The following is a 24,222-nucleotide window of genomic DNA, read 5'->3' on the forward strand; positions in this document are numbered from 1 at the left end:
GGCCACTGGCTGAGCTGCCATATTGAAATAGTTGGGAATGAGAACAAGCTGGTCGTGATAAATACTTAAGCAGGGCTGTTTTATTACAATATTGGATTTAAAGGATTTTTGCAAAAGAATGCCCTGGTTTGTCATACATAAAATATATTTTATTCACTGGATTAAGCAAAAGCAGACATTTTTATCTGGTTATTTTATCTTTGAATTTGTTTTTAACCGAATTTTGAGAAAATTGAATTACTATCTCATAATATATAGTCATCATGATATAAAAGAGAGGTGACTGTGACCATCATAGCTTGAACTACAATCCCAGACAGACAAGAACCATTCAAATAAATGACGTCTATACGCTGGTTATTAGATTTTATATTGTTTTATTTCATTCTTGTTACAAACATAACCTTTTATGGTTTGATGCCGTATCCTCCTTCCACGAGTAATGGGTCAAACAGTGCATGAATGCAGTCCACAAATGTCATTGAGTGCATGCCTCCTTCATTTTGCCTGTGACCTGTTAGAGTGCTGTGTCTCTGAGCTATTTGTGGTGGTGCTTCCTCCATCAGCAGCGACCAAGGTTTTCTGCTGAAGGGAAGAGTCAAGATATACAGACCGGGCAGACACAGCCATATTTCAGATGAGAGAGGGGAGACGTGTGCGCACTCACACTCCAATACACACACGGAGATGTATAACAGCACACACACACACACACACACACACAGACAGCAGAGGGAGGGAAGTGGTAGTGAAGTGGCAGGCTAAGGGGACAGAGTGAGGTGGGGCCAGGGGTTGTGTGACAAGGGGACAGGGACATGCTGTCGGTTGTGCGTGTCAGCGCTAGTGACGTTTGGTGTGTGTGGGCGTGCTTGGCAGTGACACAGACACCTTGAGGTGTGGCAGACAGCCACCAGCTGTCTGTAAATAATGTGTGCTGGAGGAGGAAAGTCAAGAACCTGGAGAAAACAGCAGCTTCACAACCCGTAACGACATGGCATTTTTAAATGCAGGGAAGCTTCATGCAACTTTTTTTTTAGAATACGATCTGCAGCAAATTTAATTCACAGATACTTTTGCTTTTTCAATACAGAAAAAAACGTTATAAAATAAAAACCAACCGAGGAACTATGGGTAAACTTTGAAGAAGAGGTTGATTGAGGAATGCATTCGAGAGCCGAGAGGTATATGAGAGCCTTGTGGCCTCCGTCTTTGAAAGAAGTTTGAAACCTCTGAGACTGAGAGTCTCTTCACATGAGGTTTGAAAAGAGCATTACTGAGAGCGGTGACAAAAACAGCCCATGGCCTCTCTGTCAGAGCTTCACAGTTGCTCTGTTGAGATGGAAGAAGCTGTAGCACTTCCATCCGTCTGGCTTTGAGAGCGGTGTAGGAGAAAGTACTCTTAAGTACACTGTGTAGCTGCTTCTGAATACAAAAGGCTCTAAATACAATTTGTGTGTTGCTAGTAACAAAATAATTAACCATTAAGCTCGGATCTATTCAAATGTGCCAAAAAGCATTGACAACGAGCCAACATGTGCGATACCAGCACCCTAAAACTTTGTGATAAAGCCCCTTGAAGATGGAGTTCTTGCAAGTGAGGCTTCAGCTGAGATGTTTCTGTGGATTTTTCTTTTGTGATTTGTGTGTGTTCATCTTGTTTGGCATGTTTTACAGTACTGTAACTGAGAAAGATTTGATATTTGTACACTTGATTATGACCTGTCCAAATGCCCTTATCTGGAATCCAATATTAGATACTGACATAACAATTTCCAGTGTAAACGAATAGCCAGTATGTGCCCTTTAGGTAGATATATTTTGCGACATAATTTCATCGAGCATGATGCACAGTGCTGTAATTAAATAGCAGTCTCGGGAGCGTGCTTGTAATCGTACTCTGGTGCTGCCCAAAAACAGTCAAATTTGTTGTATCGAGCTCAGCGAGATGAGATCGGATTTCTCATTGGACAGACAGTTATGTAAAATAAACACTTTTTCATGGTCTACAAATGAATGCTACAATGTCAAATACATGAAATTATTCAAATAAATGTCTCCTTTACCTGTTGGAATTAAGGTCGTGGCATGCTTGAAACAAACTTTGTGCCACGAGTCAGTTTAGTTTATGGCTCTTCCAAATGGCCACACTAGAGGGCGAGGCAAAAAGCCTGAGGTCGCCGAGTGCAGAGAACGCCATGAATCGTACAGACTTTCAGACAATCTCATAAAAAGCATCCGAGATGTCGCATTCGATTGCACAAGTGAAAAGGGACAGTGTGAAGAATGAAAAAGGAGGGCTCATTTTAAAGGAGTAGGTTTAAATCCTGAATACCGTCTCACCTCCTGCACACCTGCTCAAATTCTGCGTGAAGCGGCCGTGACGTCGGATGAAGCCCTCCACAATTAAAATGCTGAGAGGAGAGGGGGCAGTTTGAAGATTTAACAGGAAGCATATCGATGCCTGTTTTTCCAATTTCCCATGTGTGACTTGTTCATGTTCACCGTGGCTCATTAGTGTAATACATCTGTCAGTGTTTTATTAAAAGCCCTTTTCACTGTGTCTCTAAAGATGAATATGGATAATTTTACATGGCAAAGAGTAATGTGCGAGTAGAAATCAACGCTGTCATTTATTGGCCTCCGTCTTGTCCCGCAACAGGAAGCTGAAGCAGGCGCAGCAATCATGCTTTATTGTTTTATGGTTCTCAAATAAAAACATGAATCATCTGGCTTTCTAAAGTGCAATGTCTAATAATATCAGAGTGACTGTTTCTGCCTGCGTCTGCACTCTGAGCCAATGATTGTTTGTGTGTGGGTGTGTGTGTGTGTGTGTGCTTTATATGTGTTTGTGTGTGAAAAAAAGGCTGAAGAGAAAGAGACACAGACAGATTGAGTGTGTGAGCGAGTAAAGGCAAAGCGAGAATAAAAGAACAGTGAAAAAGAAACTTGTAACGTTGGTGTGTGTGTGTGTGTGTAGGTCTGCTTGTGTGTATTTTTGCCTCTGTGTGTGTGTGTGTGTGTGTGTGTGTTGTTGTTGTTGCCCATCAGTAGATGCCTGTTGATTAAAGTGCCTCTGTGTAAGTGTTGAGCAGGGAAGACGACTTCTAGAGGTACCGAAGACATCACACACAGTAGATTTACACACATGGATGCTCTCTATAGATAGAAACGAGGTGTCACTCCTTTCAATATATCATACCTACACCGCTGCTTTTACTCTTTCATATATTGTAAGTCACTCTAGAAAAGAGCATCAGCCCAATGCCTGAAATATAAATGCATGCTGCCTGTATATTATGCACAAACGTATACAATAAAAAAGCACCAGAGCAGCTAACTACATGTTTGTCTTTTAGAGGACGAGACACTTTAGTGCATGAAAATCCAATTAGGGCGCCTGTTTTCCAAGATGGCGCGACCGCGATGTCTCGGAAAACGGATGTTTCAATAAGTCAGTTGCATATTTACAATTTGTGTTTCAGTGTGTCTCCATTCTCTATATGTTTAGAGTAAGACTCCATGAGTGATAAAACAAGTGAACTTTATTGTAATCCTGTACAGCGCCTGTCACTTGTTACCAGGCAGATAACGGCCTGGTAACAAGTGACACACCTGAATGTATCAGATATGATATGATATTAGTTACACCTGTGCTCAAAGGCACATTATGAAAAACACGGAGACGTTTTGATATGTCAGAGCAGGAAACGCTCAGGTGTAATTAATAATAATAAAGTCTTAATTATGGCAGACCTAAAGGGAAGTGAGCCATCATTTAAATAACAGGTTTAGTTATACCTGTACTTTTGCTATGAGACAAGCTCAGTCATAATTTGACTACAGAGTGCTTAAAAAACAACAACAATCAAAAACAGTTGAGCGTGATCTGGTTTACAGAGCATGTGCATCAGACTCTGGCTCCTGCTGGCTCCCTGCACACACGAGTGCTAAGAAAATAATTGTCCTCACGTAGCTTTTTGAGACTTTTAAACTTTTACTGGATCTACAGCTTAATTTGGTTTAAATAATACAATGACTCTCCAAAAATGAAATTATCCTTTTTACAGCCTGTTCTTTTGCAGTAATGGTGTAATAAAGGCCACTGCAGCTAAATGGTCACAGTCCAGTGCTGCTTCTTGGGGTCTTGCTCGAGTAATGTCTGTACTGCCAAATCTTAAAAATCCCTTTTAGCTCAAAGCTGGATGAACAGTGGCCGTACTGTACACCAGTAGCAGTGAGACGAAATACTCCCGCATTAATGCAACTTTCATTGTGTAGCACCGATACACAATCCTATACTTGTGTGGACAAAATTTCCAAATATAACTGGAGCCTAATTTTAACTCTAACTCTTGTTCTGCTCAAAGAAGTGAAGAAAAATGTTTTAAAAATGTCAAATTTCGACACATTTGTTCTGCTCCTCACAGACGGGGAACAGTCTGTCTCATCTCCCACCTTTCTCTGCTCTCTGTTCTCAGTCATTTCTCTTCCATCTCCCATTGATCTCCCTCTCTTTTCTGTGTCGGCCTCTCTCTCACTCTCTCCTCCTCTCCTTCCTCTTCTCTGCTGAAACAATCATCAATTACCCTCGGTGTTATCCTTTCTCTCAATCTCCCTCCATCTTCTCCAGCCCATCCAGCAGAGTGGTTCCTCCTGGTTGGCTGCAGGCCACCCAACCCCGTCCCTGTCAGTCACCCTGCTCCAGGTAGCTGAGCGGAGACTGACAGCTCCATGAGCAAATCAATAATAATCTTCAGCTGGTGTAATCCTATACCTGAGGATATCCCTTAACGCACCAATGGCTTCCTCATGTCGCTCGCTTCATATGTTCTGATTAGCATGTGTAGTGTGGTTGTGTTTGAGAGAACAAACAACAGAGTAAACAAACAAGCTAAATTCTGTGAAAAACCAGACATGTGCACTCTCGGGCACACGGGGTATATCTGTCATGTGCATGGACATACACACAAACACACACTCGCGCCAACACACCGTCGTGTCCTGACTGTCACCGAGGCTAAGGTCATCTCGTTTGATGTATGAGCCGACTCGTATGACAACCTTCATATAACTCCGACCTCTTTCCTCCCCAAGAAAATTAACAGGAAGGGCTGAAGGACTGAAGGAGAAGATGTGATCTTGCTCTTGTCTCATAAAAAAGAAGAAGAAAAAAAACATAATAAAGCAAACTTTCTGAGTCTTCTCTGCCAAAAGTATTTTTGTTTACTCCTTTATCTGAACGAAGAGCTCCGATTGTGTGCGTAATTCTGGGACACAAATGCCAGGTGTTTGACTAAAATGGAAATTTGAATTGCTTATTTCAGCAGTCACAATAAACATCTTTTTGCTACAGAGTTGTAATCACAACACAATAATAATGACTTCTTTTTTTTTGTGCCAGTGTACTGAAGACTGCAGAACAGTTTTTCTCATCTGGAGGCGCTGATGACAGAGAAGATAGAATAAATGAAAGGAAGAAATCCAGCATATGCACCCTCAATGAATTCACCTGGACGATTTTGTCAGGAGACATTTTTGTTTGTTCGTCTCAGGTTAGCAGTTCTGAGGTGTTCAACCTCGCTGTGAAAAATATGAAAGGCTGTGTCTGTGAAATTGTCATGTACTGTACTGTACCATGTGAGAGTTTTCCAAGGCAGCAATTTATCCATCGTTGCAACGGCTGCCAGGTGAGCAGTGGAAATACACCATTTACATTGATCAGGTAACCGACCAGGAGTTGAGTAGGTCCGTTAAAATGAAGGAGAGGGCTGCACTTTTCTACACAGTGCTGTCCTTTATCTTTCTGAACATGGCCTTCTGGTTCTGTGTACATTCACCGTCTTTTCAGCCAAATGTCTAACAAACTTCCTACATGTTTTCGAGCAAGTTTCCAATATGCCGACTTTTTGAATATCCATCTTTGTTTACACATCAGCTACTATTCCTACCTCTTCCCTGTCTTTTGTTGTTGTCGTGCAGTGGCATAAAGTAGTTACTCAATGCATGCTATTATGATCGGCTCTAGCTATGTATCATCTTGCCACATGATCAAATAGAGACTTGACACTGGACAACATCAACATACATATGACCCAGCAATCTTTACATATCTGAATATGACACCTGCGGTCTCTGTGACATTGCGGTCATGACGCTGTATCAGTCTATGCAGCTTAATGTGCCACCAGTAGCTCATATTGCTCATATTTAGTCATTTTTCACTGGTTTGTGTTTCTACCATGAATAAATATGCTACCTAGTTGAATATTTTTCCCTTTTGTATGTTTTTATAACCGGAAGTTCACACGGGGTGTTTTATTTTGAAAACTGACTGAATTTTGAATTTTCTTTGCTCAGTCTACTCTGTGCTGCTTGATGCGATGTGTCACGACTCACGACGTCCATCAAAAATAGACCAGACGTGCTTCTTGGATGCTTCTGAAATGCACCGTGGCACTTCTGGTGGAATCACAAACATTGTCTCTAGAACAACCGCAGCACAGCTGAAACAAAGTGCAGCCATACCCGGTGGGACTGAGCTGCAGGCATATCGTTTTGTTGTAGATTGCTACTGACTATTTTACTAAAAAAAAAAGAAAACAATGATGCAGATGGATTTACGTTGCTTTTCATATAAAGGATGACAAATATATTTCTGAATCACACAACCACCCTGCCCCATCCATTCTCCACCCAACACATTGTTGAAGGGCCCCTTGCACCTCAGTGAAACCACACTGGCTGCAGTGTCTATATTTACACCCCTGGTGTCACGCCACATTTCTTGGTACATTACCAACTGTCAATCAATAGAATAGTGTGAACCCGTCAGCAGTTGTTTATCGCATAACCTGCATGCTGGTGCACGATACAACAAGAACAAGACACACACAAAAGGGGGGACACACTCATCAAAAAGTCGCTCCATAGCTCAGTTTGTAGTCAAAAACTCCACAGGGCACCTTTAGATACACTATGTTACACTGAGGCATTGTCAATTATGCATGAGTATAAACATATAACGTTTGCTGTCTTCACCTGTCTTCCTGTCTTTGTTTACACCTCTGCTTCATGTGTCAAGTGGATTTAAGAGATGAAAAGTCAAAAAGGGGATCACAGCTTTCACCCTCATCTGTCTGAGAGGAAACAGGGGATTGTGTTGTTTTGTAAAGCAGAGCGAAGAGCCGACGATACAGCAGGAACTCCTTCTTCAGTCTCCTGCCTTCTTCACACCTCTTCTTTCTCTTGAGTTAATCCACTTGCCCTCACTCTGTTTCCCCTGTGTGCAGGTCCCTCAGATACTATCTCCATCTGCTGTAATTATAGAGACCCCCACCCCCTACTCTCTCAGCCTCAGAAAAACATACACACACACACACAGAAGACACTGCCCACTAGTGTAATTCATGCTGCCTAGGGGGTCATGGGAGATTATGAGTGGGATCGATCAATGTGATGGTTCACACACACAAACCCTCACACACACATGCACAACCTCATCATCGATGAGGGCCTCCTTACCTCCCCTCTCCAACCGAGGGACATCCTGCAGCTAATGAGGACACACAAACACCGTTGACTATATCGACCACCTTAGCTTAACAAGGTACTTTATATATGGAGCCGCTGGAAGACCGTCAGCGTGAATACTCCCTGCTCCACCACCGGAAAGTGTAGTTAAAGACACAATTAGCACACAAGACAACGTCCAGGTGGAGCTTTCACTCTCTCCCACTGCTTTTACTTCCCGGACTCCTTTTCTTGGCGTTTTTTCTCTTAGTGGGTGTCGTACATCATACCAGAGCATTACAGCACATCATTTACAAAGAGTTATAAGAAAGCTACACAGATATTTTCACCTTTTCAACAGTTTATTCACTTCTGCAACACTAGAGGATTTCTTCTTTAAGGTGGTGGCACGAGCTTTGAGAAATTTCAGGTCTTATTGTGCATCATCCTATCGTGATTCTGCTTGTTCTGTTACTCACTTGCAAAAAGTAACTGATTGATGACAATCAAATGACAAAGTCATGTAACTTTGTTTTTTAAATGAACAGTCTTTGACAAAAACATCGCGTTTACTGCGTCTGCTCCACAATAAAAGCCACCCCATGTTTGCTTTTAATGCAAAGCAGCAGCAGCAGCATAACATGTTTGGTTAAAGCTCTGGTGCAGCTTTAGGAGAACGAACAGCAAACCGACTGATAGAAAACCACAAATGTTCATGTGCTGCCTCGTTTTTTTCCTTCGTGCATACAAAGGCAATTTCAATCCAGCACAAATATGGTGGAGCCTGCCACTGGCAATACAAAGTGTTATATGAAGAGGTGATTACAGAATTCAAAGGGCTCTCACAGTTTTAGATTTCCATGACACAATTATGGTGGCAAAAAGAATTTGCAATAATAATATGTATTTATATTTAGAACATTTGAGAAAAAAATAAATAGTATAAAAGTATATAATATGAAATAAGTATTCATCTCTAAATTCTATTGTGTGCATGAATTACATTCAACTATAACACTGGTACCTGTGTTAAAGTGCATTACTGTGTGTAACCACAAAGTGGGAAAGAAATGTAAATTATATATATATATATATTATATAGATATATATATATATATATACTATATATATCTATACTATATCATATATATATTAAGCTTCTACTATCTCTACCTACATCCCTTAACCGTCGAACAACATCTGTAATGTGACTTCACATTAGTTTTCACATCAAACTGATAGCCTCAGGGAAATGTATCATCATCAGTGGACTAATATGATATTTTGAGAGAATCGGACAAATTATTCATCCATCCATCTCTATACCTTCTTCAGTTGTTCGACACAGGTGGAGTCCTATCCCAGCATGCACTGGGTGAGGCCACAGTGGCATGAACACTGTAAAAAAGCAATGGCCTGTACGGTTATAAAAGCCTCGTCGTCAGTATACTATAAGTGTAAATAGAGTTTCTCTGAGTGTGTTCCAACACCCCATACAAAACTACAACCAGACCAATCAATTAGTCCCAGAACACTGGTGTCCAGCAAAGTGTCAATAATAATGTCTGCATGTTGAGGTGTTTGTTTGTATATTGATGATTGCAGATGTGGACATGCCTATAGATCTGCCTGTGTGACTTCATTGTTTGCATTTATGTGTGTGTAAGATGTATGAATTATATAAAAAAGGACTGTTGGGGTCCAGAGCAGGTGTCAGGTTGCTGCTGGGAACATGAAAGAGTCTCTGAGGGGGGGAAGGGGACTGGTCAGCAACCCTGACCTACAGAATCAATGTCCTTATAAAAGAGCAAATGACAAGATCAGAAGAGTGGCTAACATCACACAGACACAAAGAGCAAGTTACTTTTTAGATACATAGATATAAACACACTTACAGTTTCTATGTGTACATCGTGCAGCAAAAAAGTCTCATCTTTAAAATGTAGTAAAACATAGTGTATACACTGAGTGTTGTCTGCGCTGATGAATTTTAACCTGGTTGTAATGGCAGTGCAGAGGTGTGGATTTATAGCATGCATAACCCCAGTGGAAAAGCTGCTGAAATGGCCTACATACACTCTACTGCTATAAATCTTTTTCAGGTAATGAATAGGGGACAAAGCGTTGAGCAAATGAGTCACTGTCAAGCAATGTGATTCATTTGCTCAACATAAAAAGTTAGTGAATTTGTTTATACTTTGCACTTATATTTGCATACAGCGCTGTCTCCGTGTGTGCCACCCACTTTTTAATGAATGCACCACAGAGAAAATAATGAATCACTCTGCGAATCAAGAAAAACATGGACAAGAACAAAAACAACAGATGACTGAAACATGAACAAGAAGTCCTGAAGGTGCTCAGAAGAAACTGAAATTTAAATATCTGCATTTCCTTGACGACTGTAACTTTATCTGCCAAGAATAATCTTATATGATAGGGCGGATATATATTTCGTGATGATAAAAAAATATGCTATGCTTTCATTATTTCACTACGGCAACATTTTCCATAATTTAGATGATGCTTATGGGAAAAAAAATGGGTATGAGAGCCTCACAAATACAGTTGAGCAAACAAACGCCAGACTCTGACGTTACAAGTGTTTTTGACCGCAGCACATCGTTTGGCAAAGAATCGAAGTTTGGAGGCGGCTTCTGTTACAAATTACATCCGCAAAGGCAGTTGTAAGTGCAAAATGTATTAAGAAATATGCTTTTCCATGTGGTCGTTGCAAATAAACTATTAAAGCTAAGATATTTTATTGACTCTCAGGTGAAATGTGGCTCAGGCAATAGTGCCACACACAGCTACAGGAAACTTTAATACAATATGCAGCAAACAAAGCAGTACAGCGGTACTCAAAAGATACAGTAATAAATTACATACAACCAAAAATAAGATAGAAGATTTTTAAGATATTGGACATTCCTTGTTAGTAATTAATTAATTCTTATTGAATTTACGGAAATGTGTTGTATTGTTATCTGGATGTGAAATTACATATATCAGGATATGAGATTTTAGTCATGGCACAGCTCTATCGGATACCACCGGATGGTGAGATTGTTTTTGTCAATAAATAAGACAATCTAACAGGCCACCGTAGTGTCACTGGACTCTCAAACATGTTTGAATTTGACACTTGCAAAGGTTCAATAAATCGACAATATGAATTTACACTGTGGACTGGATGGGAGATGTGGTGCTAACACAAATGTTCCCTTTAGTTGTACCATAAAGTACACAACATTTTGAGTGGCAATCTTGAAAAGCTCTTGAAAGGCCTACAACTGAAAGAAAAGTGCCATCTGCATCAGCTGTCATCTGGCGTCAAGTTCATTCAGACCTGCTGATCGTGACATCGGATCACATTCAGTCACCACACAATGCACACAAAAGGCAACGATTCAAGACACTCAGATAAAGACCTACAGACCCCAAGTGTGTTCATCTTCACTGTGCTGGTGGGGGACCAGAAGACCACTCCTCCTCCTGTATCGACATTGTGTGCCCTTTCAGAGCCCCCCGCCACCTTGGTTTCCTTTATCACTGGGTTGGATGGCTCTGCAGCAACCAGTGGGGTTCCCCCACTACAGGAGCTGGGGCTTTCTCCATCTAAAGGTCAGTGATGTTGCCCAGAGGCTTCCAGTCATCGGTCCGTTCTGCTCCTCAGTAGGTTGTCCAGCTGCCAATCCAGTTCAAACGTGAGAAACAGTACAATGTGTTTCTGTATGTCAGGAATGTGAAGGTTCGCAATCTGAGGTGTAGCAGGTGCAGATGTTGCTAACTTGGGTATAGTTTAATTAAGTTTTACACGCAACTCAGTGATGGGTAGGAGTCTTCATTGTGGGCAGCACTTGAAAATGCAATTACAAGTCTGGAACAGGGTTTTGTTTTCAATTCAGGATTAAAGGCTGAGTTAAAACCAAGCAGCAACCTCCAGTCCTGGGAAATGAAGCCAATGCGGAAGCGCAAGCTGCAGAAGTGATTCAATCTCCATAAGCACCCGTATTAAAATGCCCAACCTCACAGCAGAAATAAACATTTTTACAGCCTGGTTCAGACAGTTCAGACAGTCTCAATAGATAATTTCCCCATTCATGACAACTGTGATGGGGTGAATTTCTTTTAACTCACCTGTTCAGATGATATTAAGGCTCAAAGTTGCGCATTATTAACAGCGTGACCACTTGATTGACAGGTAAGTGCCATTACAGATCGCTTATTCGAGCACCCAGGCGTAATTCGACCCACCTCAGGTCCGGTGATGATGCACGTCTTTCCTAATATTTAGATTAGCCGGGAGGCAGATGAAGCAGCACATCCAGCGTTGCATATTTTTGCCTTCAAAAAAGCTCTTCGGAAACCTACGGGTGACCTCACTCAGGCTGTGTTCATTTTTTTTTACTGTCATTGGTCAAAACTACATCGCACATCTGCCTGTGGGGTTACTGGAGTCCTCCTTGGAGAAAAACACCATCTTTTTAATAAATATGGCACCAAATGGAAATAGAAACATCAACCTTTGGTTTTTCACACTATTATGTTACAATATAAGTGACAAAGGCTAGACACGTAGAGAAGCACGTCACATTTTTGAAGACTTTGTAAATAAAAATGTGTCATTTTCAGTTATCTCAGGTTTGGATCCAAATAGTCGACTCAGGTGTGGGAAACCGTTAAATTTACTGGATTCTGTGCTGCTTGTTAGTGACCTTTGTTCATGTGTGTTAAATATAGAATTCCTTTACTTTAACTAAATACGACCATGTGACTTGGAGATAATTAGTTTTGAGTTAGTTTGTGAACGTGGTCCGACAGTAATAGAGAGAGGAAACGGGCAAATGCAGGTGGCTCTGTGTTTTGCCAGCGCAGCAGTTGAAATGAAATCGCCTAGTTAAGCGAACACGGCTGTAATGAAGAGCGGTGATTAGCGAGCGGGGGCCTTAACGAGGCCGTGTTTATTGAGAGGCAGTTGGATGAAAGTGCTGCCGAGAGAAAGAGAGGGAGAGAGAGGGAAGTGGGGGAGGAAGGGGGAGAGAGAGAAAACTTATAGGCTGAGTGATGCTGCCAGAGCCAATTCATTACGACTGCAGCTCTGTCAATCCCTGCTCATCTCCCGTAGCACTAGACCACTAATGGAATTAGTCCCTGTCGCGCACACACACACACACACACTCACACACACACACACAGCGAGAGAGACACAGAGAGAAAGATACACATACACAAACACACACTGCATTAACACAATGGGTCCTGCAGATATATCTCTGTGTCAAAGCTCTCACACTTGCAGCCCATAAATCCTTGGAGGTCAGCAGGATAGCAACACACACATGCAGCACAAACACACACACACACAGAATAAAAATAACAAAATAATAAAAACATACGCAGAAAGTCTCAAACATCATGGGTGTTTTTTTTATGTCTTTAACTTAACGTGACCCCTGACTCACCTACAACTAATCCACTCTGAAAAGTCCGAAACTGAACAAACCTCGTCAAACCAGCATGAAAGAGAATAAGGTTAATCTCAGTTAGGAAGTCTCTCTGGTAAATAATTGATGGAACATTTGGTATGTCCAGTCCAGGATGAATCTGAGCCTGTATTAGGTTTTCAGTGGCACACGACAAGACAATGCCTTTGACTGAGAGCTGGTTATCTGATTTGATCGAATAGAGGTCAACACCAGCCGGCCTGTCCTGAGGACAGAAGATCACCCTCCCTCCCTCCCTCCCTCCAAACCCCATCACCCATCCTTCCTGACCATCACCAATCCTTCCTGACCATCCCCCCTCGTCCTGTCCACCTCCCCGTGGCCTCACACACCTCCTCCTCCTCCTCCTCCCTCCTGCTCTGAGTGAGCGGTCATTAGATTACACCAACGGTCATGACCGTAAGGATTCTCCATCACTTTCCAGTAAACTCCATTCCCTGAGACCTAACCAGACCAGCAGGAGGCTATAGGGCAGGAACATACATCCCAACATGAATCTATGTTCCTGGGAGCATCATATAGGGGGCCTTGTTGCATTTGTAAGCTCAGATGGAGCTCTTTGGTCTGTGTAATGCCAATTTACACTAATCACACTTTTCAGCTGTGAGATGAGCTGAAGCTTGTCAAAGCAGGCCGCTGTGACAGAAACCCTACAGATCTGCAACGATGGGCTGACGCTACAACATATGCTCCATCACAGCGGGATGGTATGTTTTTATGGTCAGCTACCCCCAACGCCTGCGAGCCCAACCTCTTTTCCTTCCAGCGGAGAATTGTGATTGGCTGGCTTTTGACTGGCCGACCTCAGAGGTCAAGGGTGAGCGACCTCACAGGCCTGGTGAAGAGTCAATTCTCCCCAGGTCAAAAGGTCCGAGGTAAAGCCCCCTTCGTGGCAGCTTCAGGAGTATCAGGGGGATGAGCTGTGTTTCAGCATGCCCGGGTGACACACATCATAGGAGACGAGAGGTGAGTGTGAAGAGCTTGATTGGGAGTGAGCGAGGGTGATGGGTGGTGGTGCTGCAGGGGAGGAGGATGGGGAGCATGGTGTTTGGTCCTCTGAATGCCTTTGACCTCTGCACTGACCCCCTGCTGAACGCTGTCCCTCTGCACTGACTGACGGACAGTAATGATTGTGTTTGGGTTGGAGTGTGTATGTACACGTTAGCCTCCACAGTGTTTACGTACAGTACAGTATAGCTTTAGGCATAGAAAGGAATTCCTACCAACCTACCTACCTGGTGGCCTGATCTGAGCTTGAAGGGACAAACTCTCTGTCCCACCTTTATTGTTAGGACACTATGACACCTCGACCACTAAACTGAGACAAAACCAGTGAAGTCTAACACTGTAAATAGCTACAGGAGATGCTCAAAGTCAACATCAGCCCAAACAAACACTTGTCTTTTACTGTGTAGAGCAATGATTTATTATGGCGAGGTGGTAAGGCTTTGCAAACCACTTTTAACGAGAGCAGAGAGGTACTAATATTAGAGTTTCGCAGAATGATGCAAGAAGCAGCGACAGATGTTGTTTTACTTTTATCTCAGGAGGATGTTGGGATATCATCATATGGGATATCAAAGAATCATACAAGTATATCTTTCTGTATGCCCTTTATGGTTTTGAAACATGCAGGTTTTTTTTGGTTTTTTTTAAACTGTGTGCTTTTGGGGAAAAAAACCAGGAAGGTTTAACACATGAGTAGTCCACGGGGGCTCAGGGGACATTTTGTGGCAAGTAGGAGGCTAGAAGGTTGTTTTTAAATCAACCACAGGACACTGTTGATTGAATAATTAATGCGCGCCTCCGTGTAACAGGGAAACCCCACACTCACCACAGAACAGGACACATTCGGTCTCCTTCCCTAAACTGTGTCCACAGGTACATTTCCAAGAACTGCTGCTGCATCCATCCATCCATCCATCCATCCATCCATCCATCCATCCATCCATAATATGTCTGTCCTCCCCTCCCCCTCCGTTGGAATATTTCCTGCCCTACTCTGGCCATTTCTTTCTCTCCTCCCTTCTCATCTGATCGGTTCCACTCCCCCCTTCCTCTCCTCTTCTGGCTAGCTGTCTTTGACCTTTGCCCCCTTGTGTGATCATGCTAACGCGGCACACACTCCCATGCACCCTGACAAACAGCCTGACACACTCTCTGACACACACACACACACACACAAATATCATCTGGAGTGACTGAGTGTTCTTGACAGCGTGGAGAAACACAGCTGGTTTAAAACACAGTGAGATGAGACTTTAATGTCTGTGACCAGGGACTCCTGCTGGCATCCGAACACTAACTACCAACAATGGAAACACACAGAGACGCACACACACACGCGCGCGCACAAAGCCCAGGGTCACGTGTGCACAAAGCATCGATATACAGTACATTACACATGTCACCGACACAAATACATATAGATTCCAATCTCTTTCAGACGTGCACACACACATCATATGTTTTCACACACTCCAGTCACAACGACCATCAATGCTCTCACATTCACACACCAGGCACACAATGTGCACATGTGCACACATAATACATGCATTCATTGCATGTGCACTGTCCTTGTGCTCTTTTTCATGTCGGTTGTGTGTGTATGTATGCGTGTGTGTGTGTATGTGTGTGTGTGTGTGTGTGTGTGTGTGTGTGCGTCCATGTGCGTGCAGCCTCCACGGTGAAACACTGCACCACAGAGAGATTGGAATCAATACTTTCTGCTCCGTCATTTGTCACATCTTTACAAGGCTGAAACCATCTGAACACCAGTCTATTCTACTTTGGCGTCATTTATCAAATTGCCCCACCTTGCAAAGACACACACACACACACACACACACAAACACACACACACAAACACACAAACACGCAAACACACAAACAAATGCAGCATGGGCTCAACCAAACTTTTTGGCCATAATTAAGAGCACATAAAAAATGTGTACTTGTGATGAGGTGTGATGGGGTGGAGTGACTTCTTCAATTGTTTCAGAGTTACTGTGCTACACCTGTAAAGATTTACATTCCTGTACGGTATATAGTAAGATGTCGTACAATGTAAGCTGCAGATTATGTTTTCACTTTTCTCAACACCCTTGTCTTCAGCTTTTATGCACTGTTAATTTTGATTTTTCTTGCCAAAATGCACCTTGGGAGTTGGAGTTAATCAAAGAACCAGATATTTATCTCATGCAGTTTGTAACCTGTAGTACTGATAATTGAATTGGGGATGTGCTGCAGCTGTGAATCATGTAACATTGTCTATGGGAAAAATAAAACAGGACTACCAGAACTGCACCACTTACAACTCTCACACTCTTGTGGTGTCTAGACTGATATAAGCAAAATATTGCCCCACGGTTGAATTGTTGCAGCAATTTGTGCAGCTGGTGTCTCTCTTGTACTCCAGCTTTTACATTTTTAAATTGTCTTATCCTCTTCAACTACGTCTCTGCTTTCAAGATGAAGTTCAAAAACCGCCATGCTGTGACTTTGTATGAAGTTGCACTTCTCTTTTTCCAGGCCCATAACGTATTTTTCCACAACAGCCTCCGCTGAGTGCACGGTGAGTGGATAACAGGATCTTGGAAGAAATTGCTCCACTAACCAATTTTCCTGAACCCTGTGGTAACATTCCAAAAAGCCAGATATGACTTTATTCAATTCATCCACAAACGATAAAGCAATTTGGCCCCGACCACTTTCCACTGTCTTACACATGGGCCGTCGCACATATACACACATGCATGGGAGACACACACAGACTTGCAACACACTGTAAGTGCAGTTAATCCAGACAGTTCTACAGTAAGCGTCCTCTGGAGAAGGCTCTTATTCAGCTCAGTTTTCCAGGAAGGTTTAACACTTAGGCCTGGATGATACATCTAAAAGATTGTATCATATTTTTCTACTTTTTAATAGCTCAATATTTCACAGCATTAAAGTTTTCCAATAAAAAGACATTTTATTTAAGTGCAGGATCTTGGATAGGGTACAATACGATACATCGGGCCTATTAGCCCAGGATTAGTGTTTTCACGTCTTTTCTCGTCAATCAGAGGGATTGAACAGGAGGGATGTTATGACTACGACTATGAGATAGAAAGTCTAATAGAGCTGTCAACATGTTGCTCCAACATCTCCGTTAAGTGTTCAGTCGTGAGGTCTGGTGAATGTGAAGGCCATAGGATAGGATGATTTTCATACTCATTCAAAGCCAAATCACACATTTACTTTAAGGGGCTTTATAATCCATACAGCATATGACATCACCTCAGCCTGGGTACCAACAATCATTTTTGTTTAATATTGGTGCAGATCTGTCCTTAAAGTTCATAGAGGCCCACAATAAAAACCCTTCAAATTAAATAATTTAGATTTCTTTTTTAGATAAACTTTTGAGATAAATTCTTCTACGTGGCCTAAGAATTTAATTAAAAGTTTAATTTAATTAAAAGTTAAAAATCATTTGTGATAATTCTGTGAAACCACAGTGATTCATCTACATACTTAAATCTAGCTGTACTCTTGTGTTTGCCACACATGGGGGACAAAACAAACAGACAGAAAGCAGGAGACACCCGGACTTGTTTCTTGTCGTTCTTGTTGCTGTGGCTCGGAGGTAGAGCGGGTCGTCCACTAATCAGAAGATTGGTGGTTCAATCCCCTCCAATTTGCATGCATGGGCAAGATAACCCCAGATTGCTCCCGAAGGCTGTGCCATCGGTGTATGAATGTGTATGAATGGTTAGCTCCTCAAACTGGGTGAATGAGATATGTACTGTAAAGCACTTTGAGTGGTCGGAAGACTAGAAAGGCGCTAGTATAAGTGCAGTCCATTTACCATTTGCCATTTCTGTGAAGTCTGAACAGTAGGAAGAAAAACAACCCAACATAGACCCAAATGACACTGTGGAGTCCCACACAGTGCTACACCTACATGCTTCACAGAGTGGGACATGATGACTGCGGTGTTTAAGGGAAAAAAAAAAATCCTTCCTGACGGCAATATTCAGACCAACCCTTCTGATCTGCCCTCAGGCCTGCTGGTGGGTATCTTCTAATGAGGCGGCGGCCATTGACCATATCCCCTAATAGGATTCTGCAGTTCAGGAAAAGGAAAGATCAATGGACAAAGGCTGGAATAGTTTTAAGATGAGGGATGTAAAGCAAGGTGGTCTATTCTGCTTATAAGTACTACATATATATATTCGGGCATGTGCAGTGACCAGAACTATGGTACTATAATCCTCAATTTAGAATATTAATGAGTAAACATACCTAGATCAATTTCTATGCTGTATATATATATATATACACACATACACACACACACACACACACACTATTACACAATAGACATTATACAGCTATATTGTACAGCTTCAAAATACATGCAAAATTAAAGCTGTATATCAAGTCAAACAAAGAGTAAAACATAAAAGCATTGAAAGAACTTTGATAAAGATAACAGAATAAAAGTTAATAAAATAGTTATAATAATAATAAAAAGTTAAAGAAAATTCATTCAACACCCTGATGGACACATTTGTCTGGATGAATAGTCTGTCTGGATCATCGCCACACTTGACAGAGGATGGCAACGGTAGCTACCAAACAAGTAAAGTGAAGGTAACACCTCAGACCACTGGGACCACTACCGAACATCTCACACCTCTTCTTTACCAGACCTGGAACAAGACGACAGGCTTTCTCCATTTACACCCATTGATTCTGTCATTGACATGTGTTTGAGGCTTGTTTGGCTAAAAGTCGAAACTTCAGGACACATCAAACCATTCAATTCATGTTCTCAACCACTGTGATGGAAAACTGTCCTTTTATGTCCTGGTGTGGGAGACAATGGGAGGACTCAACACATGATGGCATCAAACTAAAATGGTGACTTTATCCAATGTGTTCTTAATCAAAGGCGACTATGTGCTGAATAATTATATTGGTCATTAACTGTCATTGTATGTCACAGCTGATTTGTTGGTGAATATTCTGTAGCAGCTTGGTGTCATCTGCATGCAATTTAGGTGAACATGGTGGACGGCTGCAGTTTATCAACATATCTGTCCTGCTGCTTTCAAATGGCTGAAGGGAACTGAAGGAGATTCTCACACAGTTTAAAGCAGCTGTGGAAAACAGTCGTTCCTGTTTTAAACGTCAGGATTATATTTCAACATTCAAAAAATAAACATTATCAACAGAATGTGGAGATGTAATTATTCAGGCTATTATATCATATCATATTATGTTATATGATAATCCAAAGTGTCTATGTATTGTGTTGCAGAGATGTCTACTGAAATTAGCTAAATGCTAAAGCTTTGGCCTAAACTTCCTTGTTCTTTGAGAAGTGCATGTGGAGCGGAGGAACAGAGCTGTTTACTGGTGAGAGGAAGGAGAGCACAGAGTTTATTTTTCAAAGTTTTGGTATTAAAAAGTGGATTCCTGCCGACTTCCACTGTTATTGTAGCGCTGTGGGCACCCAGAGCTCTATGATACTATTTCATATTTAAACAGAGACCAGACAAAAAAAAAAAGCACTTGGAGAAAAGTAAGCCAGAAAGTTGGAGTAAGTAGTGAAAATGTGTCTTTTACTTGACTCTAGTTATCAGTTATACTTTACTGTGAACTAAGTTACCACCGATCCAAACTCAGAAAACAATTCAGAAAACAAGTATTTAAAAAATAGTTTGCTGTTGTCTTGCAGACAGACCTGAAAAGTATGAATTCATTTTTTTACACCCTCATTTTGTAATAATTTCTGGTGGTTTATTTTGAGAGTTACTGCTGTAACATTAGTAAGTCATGGCTTCACAATCCTCCAGGCATATTGTAACCATTTGGCATTACTGTTACTAAAGTTTGGAATGTTCGCAATTAAGGAAAGTTTATTAAACTAATGAATAGTGTCATCACTTCGAGGGTGGGAGAAGGAGAAATGCTTTCCCCTTTTTTGGCCAGGAATTACAAATTGCCCCCTTAAAAGCAACTGTACAGTGTAAAGTGATTAATTAAAATAGTTTATTTACATGCTAAGTATGATTCTGTTATTTCTGTTGTCAATCTTTTTCTTGTCAAATTAATAATTAATTAAGTAATTTATGCATATTTGGGCTAACTATTGATATTCTCATACGTCTTCTGTGCTGTCTCCCTGCACCGACATTAAAAGCTGTATTGTCCCAGCTCTTATGTATGAAGGAGGTCTTGGTGGTGGTGGCGGTGGGGTGCTCAGGCGTGACTCTGTAAAGTGGAATCATCTTTCCTTTGAAAGGACAGATAGCTAGAACTCCTCTTTGAGAGTGATCGTTAAGGATAACCACTAACACCACAGCCTGAGAAGAGACAATTACCCGCAATCACACAGGCCGCCAGTGGAGTGGCATTTTATGCAAGTGTTTGTGCGCGTAAGTGTGTGTGCACGTGGAGGTTTGTTCGCCCCTTTGCTAGGCGTCTGGATGGCCCCCGTCTGCCCAGCCAGTCATCTGTCACCATTACAGGACAAAGGCAGCAGCGTCTCAGGGCCATTACTGAGATTGCTAGAGATGATTTGGAGTGTCCTCCTCAGCACCGAGAAAATCATTTCCTCACAAAGAGGCTGCCCCTTGGCTCTGCAGGCCCCTGGCAGCCTACAGGACAAACCACAGAGCCCTTCTTCTGCCTCAGTTGCCTCCAGGAGTGATGGACATACACAGAGAGGGGAGAATGAGTCAGAAAACAGATAGGAAAGAAAGCTAATAAGAGCGACAGATGCGGTGCAATAAGAGCTGAGCAAATGAGAAAGCGGAGAGAGAGAAAAGGATGAAGAATTAGTGCATCTCTTAATGGGATATAAGGGAAGAAGACAGTTAGGAAAAATGGATACAGAGTAAATGCTGCCAGCCTGAAATGAAGGAAAAGTAAGTGTGGAATGAAGTTGAATTAGCCAATCCCTAACACACTTCCTTGATTTGGTTGATGCACTGAACTTCATTCTCATCTCTCGTTCCCCACCACCACCACCACCACCACCACCACCACCCTTTACCTCTCATTTTGTTCCTCCTCACTCTCTCTGTCTCTCTCTCTCTTACACTCACACACAAACTGCTGGCCAGATATGTAGCTTCATTTACAATCCAGCTGACCTTGGCTGGAATGTGGATGAGTGTTTAAAGATCTGTGTTGTGAAGTGAGTACAGTTTGTGTGTGTTAGTGTGTGTGTGTGTGTGTGTGGATGACTGGTCAGTGGCTTGAGTGCTGCAGTCACCCCCTTCCACCTCCTCACCCCACCAAACCCACACACACACACACACTCTCTCACACACCTCTGACACACAGAGATCATGATGAATTGTCCTCTCTGCAGGCCCAGATTGTTTTTAAAGTTTAATTCAGTTTCTTCCTGTGCTTGGATGAGCAGCTGTGCGTGTGTGTGTGTGTGTGCGTGCGCGCGTGTGTACGTGTGAGAGAAAGTGTGTATGTGTATTGATGAGTGTGTTTGCACCTCTGTGTAGGTGTCACAGTATGTATGTGAGAGAGGGAGTGAAAGAGAGAACAAACAGGCGTTATGGATCTCAGGTCTAATGTACTCCAGCAGGTCAGAGCGAGGGGGCCTCCAGTCACCATGGAAATGACGAAACCTGATCAATACTCAAGGTTACGACCTCTAAACTGCGACCCCTCCCCCAAATTCCCATCTCTTTCACCCATTTTCCCTCCTCATCCCACCAAATCCATCCATCTATCTATCTATCTATCTATCTATCTATCTATCTATCTATCTATCTATCTATCTATCTATCTATCTATCTATCTATCTATCAATATGCAGTCACCAACCCAGTCTAACCCCGCACTCTGCTCTGAACCAGTTTTTTCTCTCTCTATTCTTTCGTTTTTCTCTTCTTAATTTTTATTTTGTTGTTTTTCCCAATTAAGACAAGGCAACCTAAGTCCATGAAATTAAGATAAAACCAGCTAAACTCGATAAGTGACAACAGGGGATCACCCCAAAAGGACACGTTTCTTTAACAATACGGTGAGACGATGAATCATGGTGAAATTCAGCTTTGCAAACCGCTCTGCGTTGTCAAAGCGCCGCTCGTCAGGTGCCTTGAGGAAAAGGAGAAGGCTGCAAGACCTGTTTAAATCTCAGAAAATGAGACATTTTTACATTTCAAAACTTATTAAACAGCTAATAAGATTTAAAGCACTTTGAGGCTGTGCTGAGGCAAAATCAAATTCTAAAAACATATTTATTTACCTTTAATTGATGGCAGGAAGTGAGGGGAAAGAGAGATGGAGAGTGACATGCATGAGATGCCCCTGCTCCACAACAACATGACCTAAAACTGATTATGACTTTGATTTAAAATGTAAAATGTATGTATTTAAAATGTATTATTAACCTAATATGTCACATATTTTCCATCCGTGTTCATTTTTCTCACAGCAAATGTCCGTGATGTGATTTTCAGGTTGCACACAGGATGTGACTGGGGCCTTCTCACCCCCCTGACACTATAACTATACAGTTACCTGTACCTGAACAGGATTTACAGCACACGTACACACAATTAAAAGGCAGCAAACACAATATTCACCTGCATCTCAACAGGATTTACAGGACACAGACACTCAAAGCCAACAGCACTGAAACAAAGGCACCTGTATCTCAACAACAGGTGCACTAAGTCAACAGCTCATGAAGAAGATACAACACTCTCAAACACAAACTTTAAGACAACTCTAATATTAATATAAACGAACTCCAAGAAGACTTGACAGCATGGCGTCACGTAATGTCATAGCAAACACTTTATAAGCCTACTTTAATGATGAAATAGTCTTACCTTATGTAATGCATCTTCCTGGCTCTGCTCCGTGTGAAATCATCCACAGTAAAAGTCCGGTGTTGTCCTTTTTTTCAACATTTTGCGTCTTCTTAGTCCTCAGTTCATCCAGAAAGTGAGCATCCATAGACATATATACATAGACATATATACATAGACATATATACATAGACGCCGCATTGAGCGGGTTGGTCGTTGGTCGCGATACGTCAACAGGTCCGCCATATTGGAAATGGCAGGTCTGCCCGTAAACTAATACAAGGAAATGGACTGAACTTCATAAAGCGCCTTTCTACAAAGTTCTTTAAGTTATTGCCCCTTATACACCCATTCACACACACATTAATATATCTAGGAAACAAACAGGCACCAAAAACAACGTATGTAACTTTTAAAGTGATGATTATAAATGTTTACTCCTTATGTAAGCACCAAACCAACGTATGTATTTTTCTAATGCTGAGTGTTTACAGCTACAGCTGTAACACTGTTACACACATATGTGTGTGTGTGTGTGTGTGTGTACTATATGTATGTTATGTGTGGTATATATTATAATATAGATATATAATATATATATATATATTATTAGTGCTGTCAAAATTAACGCGTTATTTTGTCGATTAATTTTAAAGAATTAATGCGTAAAAAAAAATTAACGCAATTAACGCGGTTTTGTTTACTTCCGGTGGTGGCCGCATTTTGGATGTGGCAAAGTGTAGCTTTGTTTCCCAGATATATAGTGTGTGTGTGAATGGGTGTATAAAAGGCATTAACTTAAAGCCCTCACGGAGACTGCGCCCTGGCGGGTCGCCACATTGCCCACAGCAAAACCGCCCTGCTTGTATAAGTTTACGGGCAGACTGCCACATCCAATAGGGCGGACGCGTTAACGTATCGCAGCAACGGACCAACCTGCTCAATGAGGCGTCTATGTGTCTATGAGCTATCCTAACTAAAGGAGAGTCTATGTATATATGTCTATGATCTATCCTAACTAAAGGAGAGTCTATGTATATATGTCTATGATCTATCCTAACTAAAGGAGAGTCTATGTATATGTCTATGATTATCCTAACTAAAGGAGAGTCTATGTATATAGTCTATGATCTATCCTAACTAAAGGAGAGTCTATGTATGTCAATGATCTATCCTAACTAAAGGAGAGTCTATGTAATATGTCTATGATCTATCCAACTAAAGGAGAGTCTATGTATATGTCATGATTATCCTAACTAAAGGAGAGTCTAGTATATATGTCTATGATCTATCCTAACTAAAGGAGAGCTATGTATATGTCTATGATCTATCCTAACTAAAGGAGAGTCTATGTATATGTCTGATCT

The sequence above is a fragment of the Larimichthys crocea genome, chromosome VIII (assembly GCF_000972845.2).
Source record: "Larimichthys crocea isolate SSNF chromosome VIII, L_crocea_2.0, whole genome shotgun sequence".
NCBI lineage: Eukaryota > Metazoa > Chordata > Actinopteri > Sciaenidae > Larimichthys > Larimichthys crocea.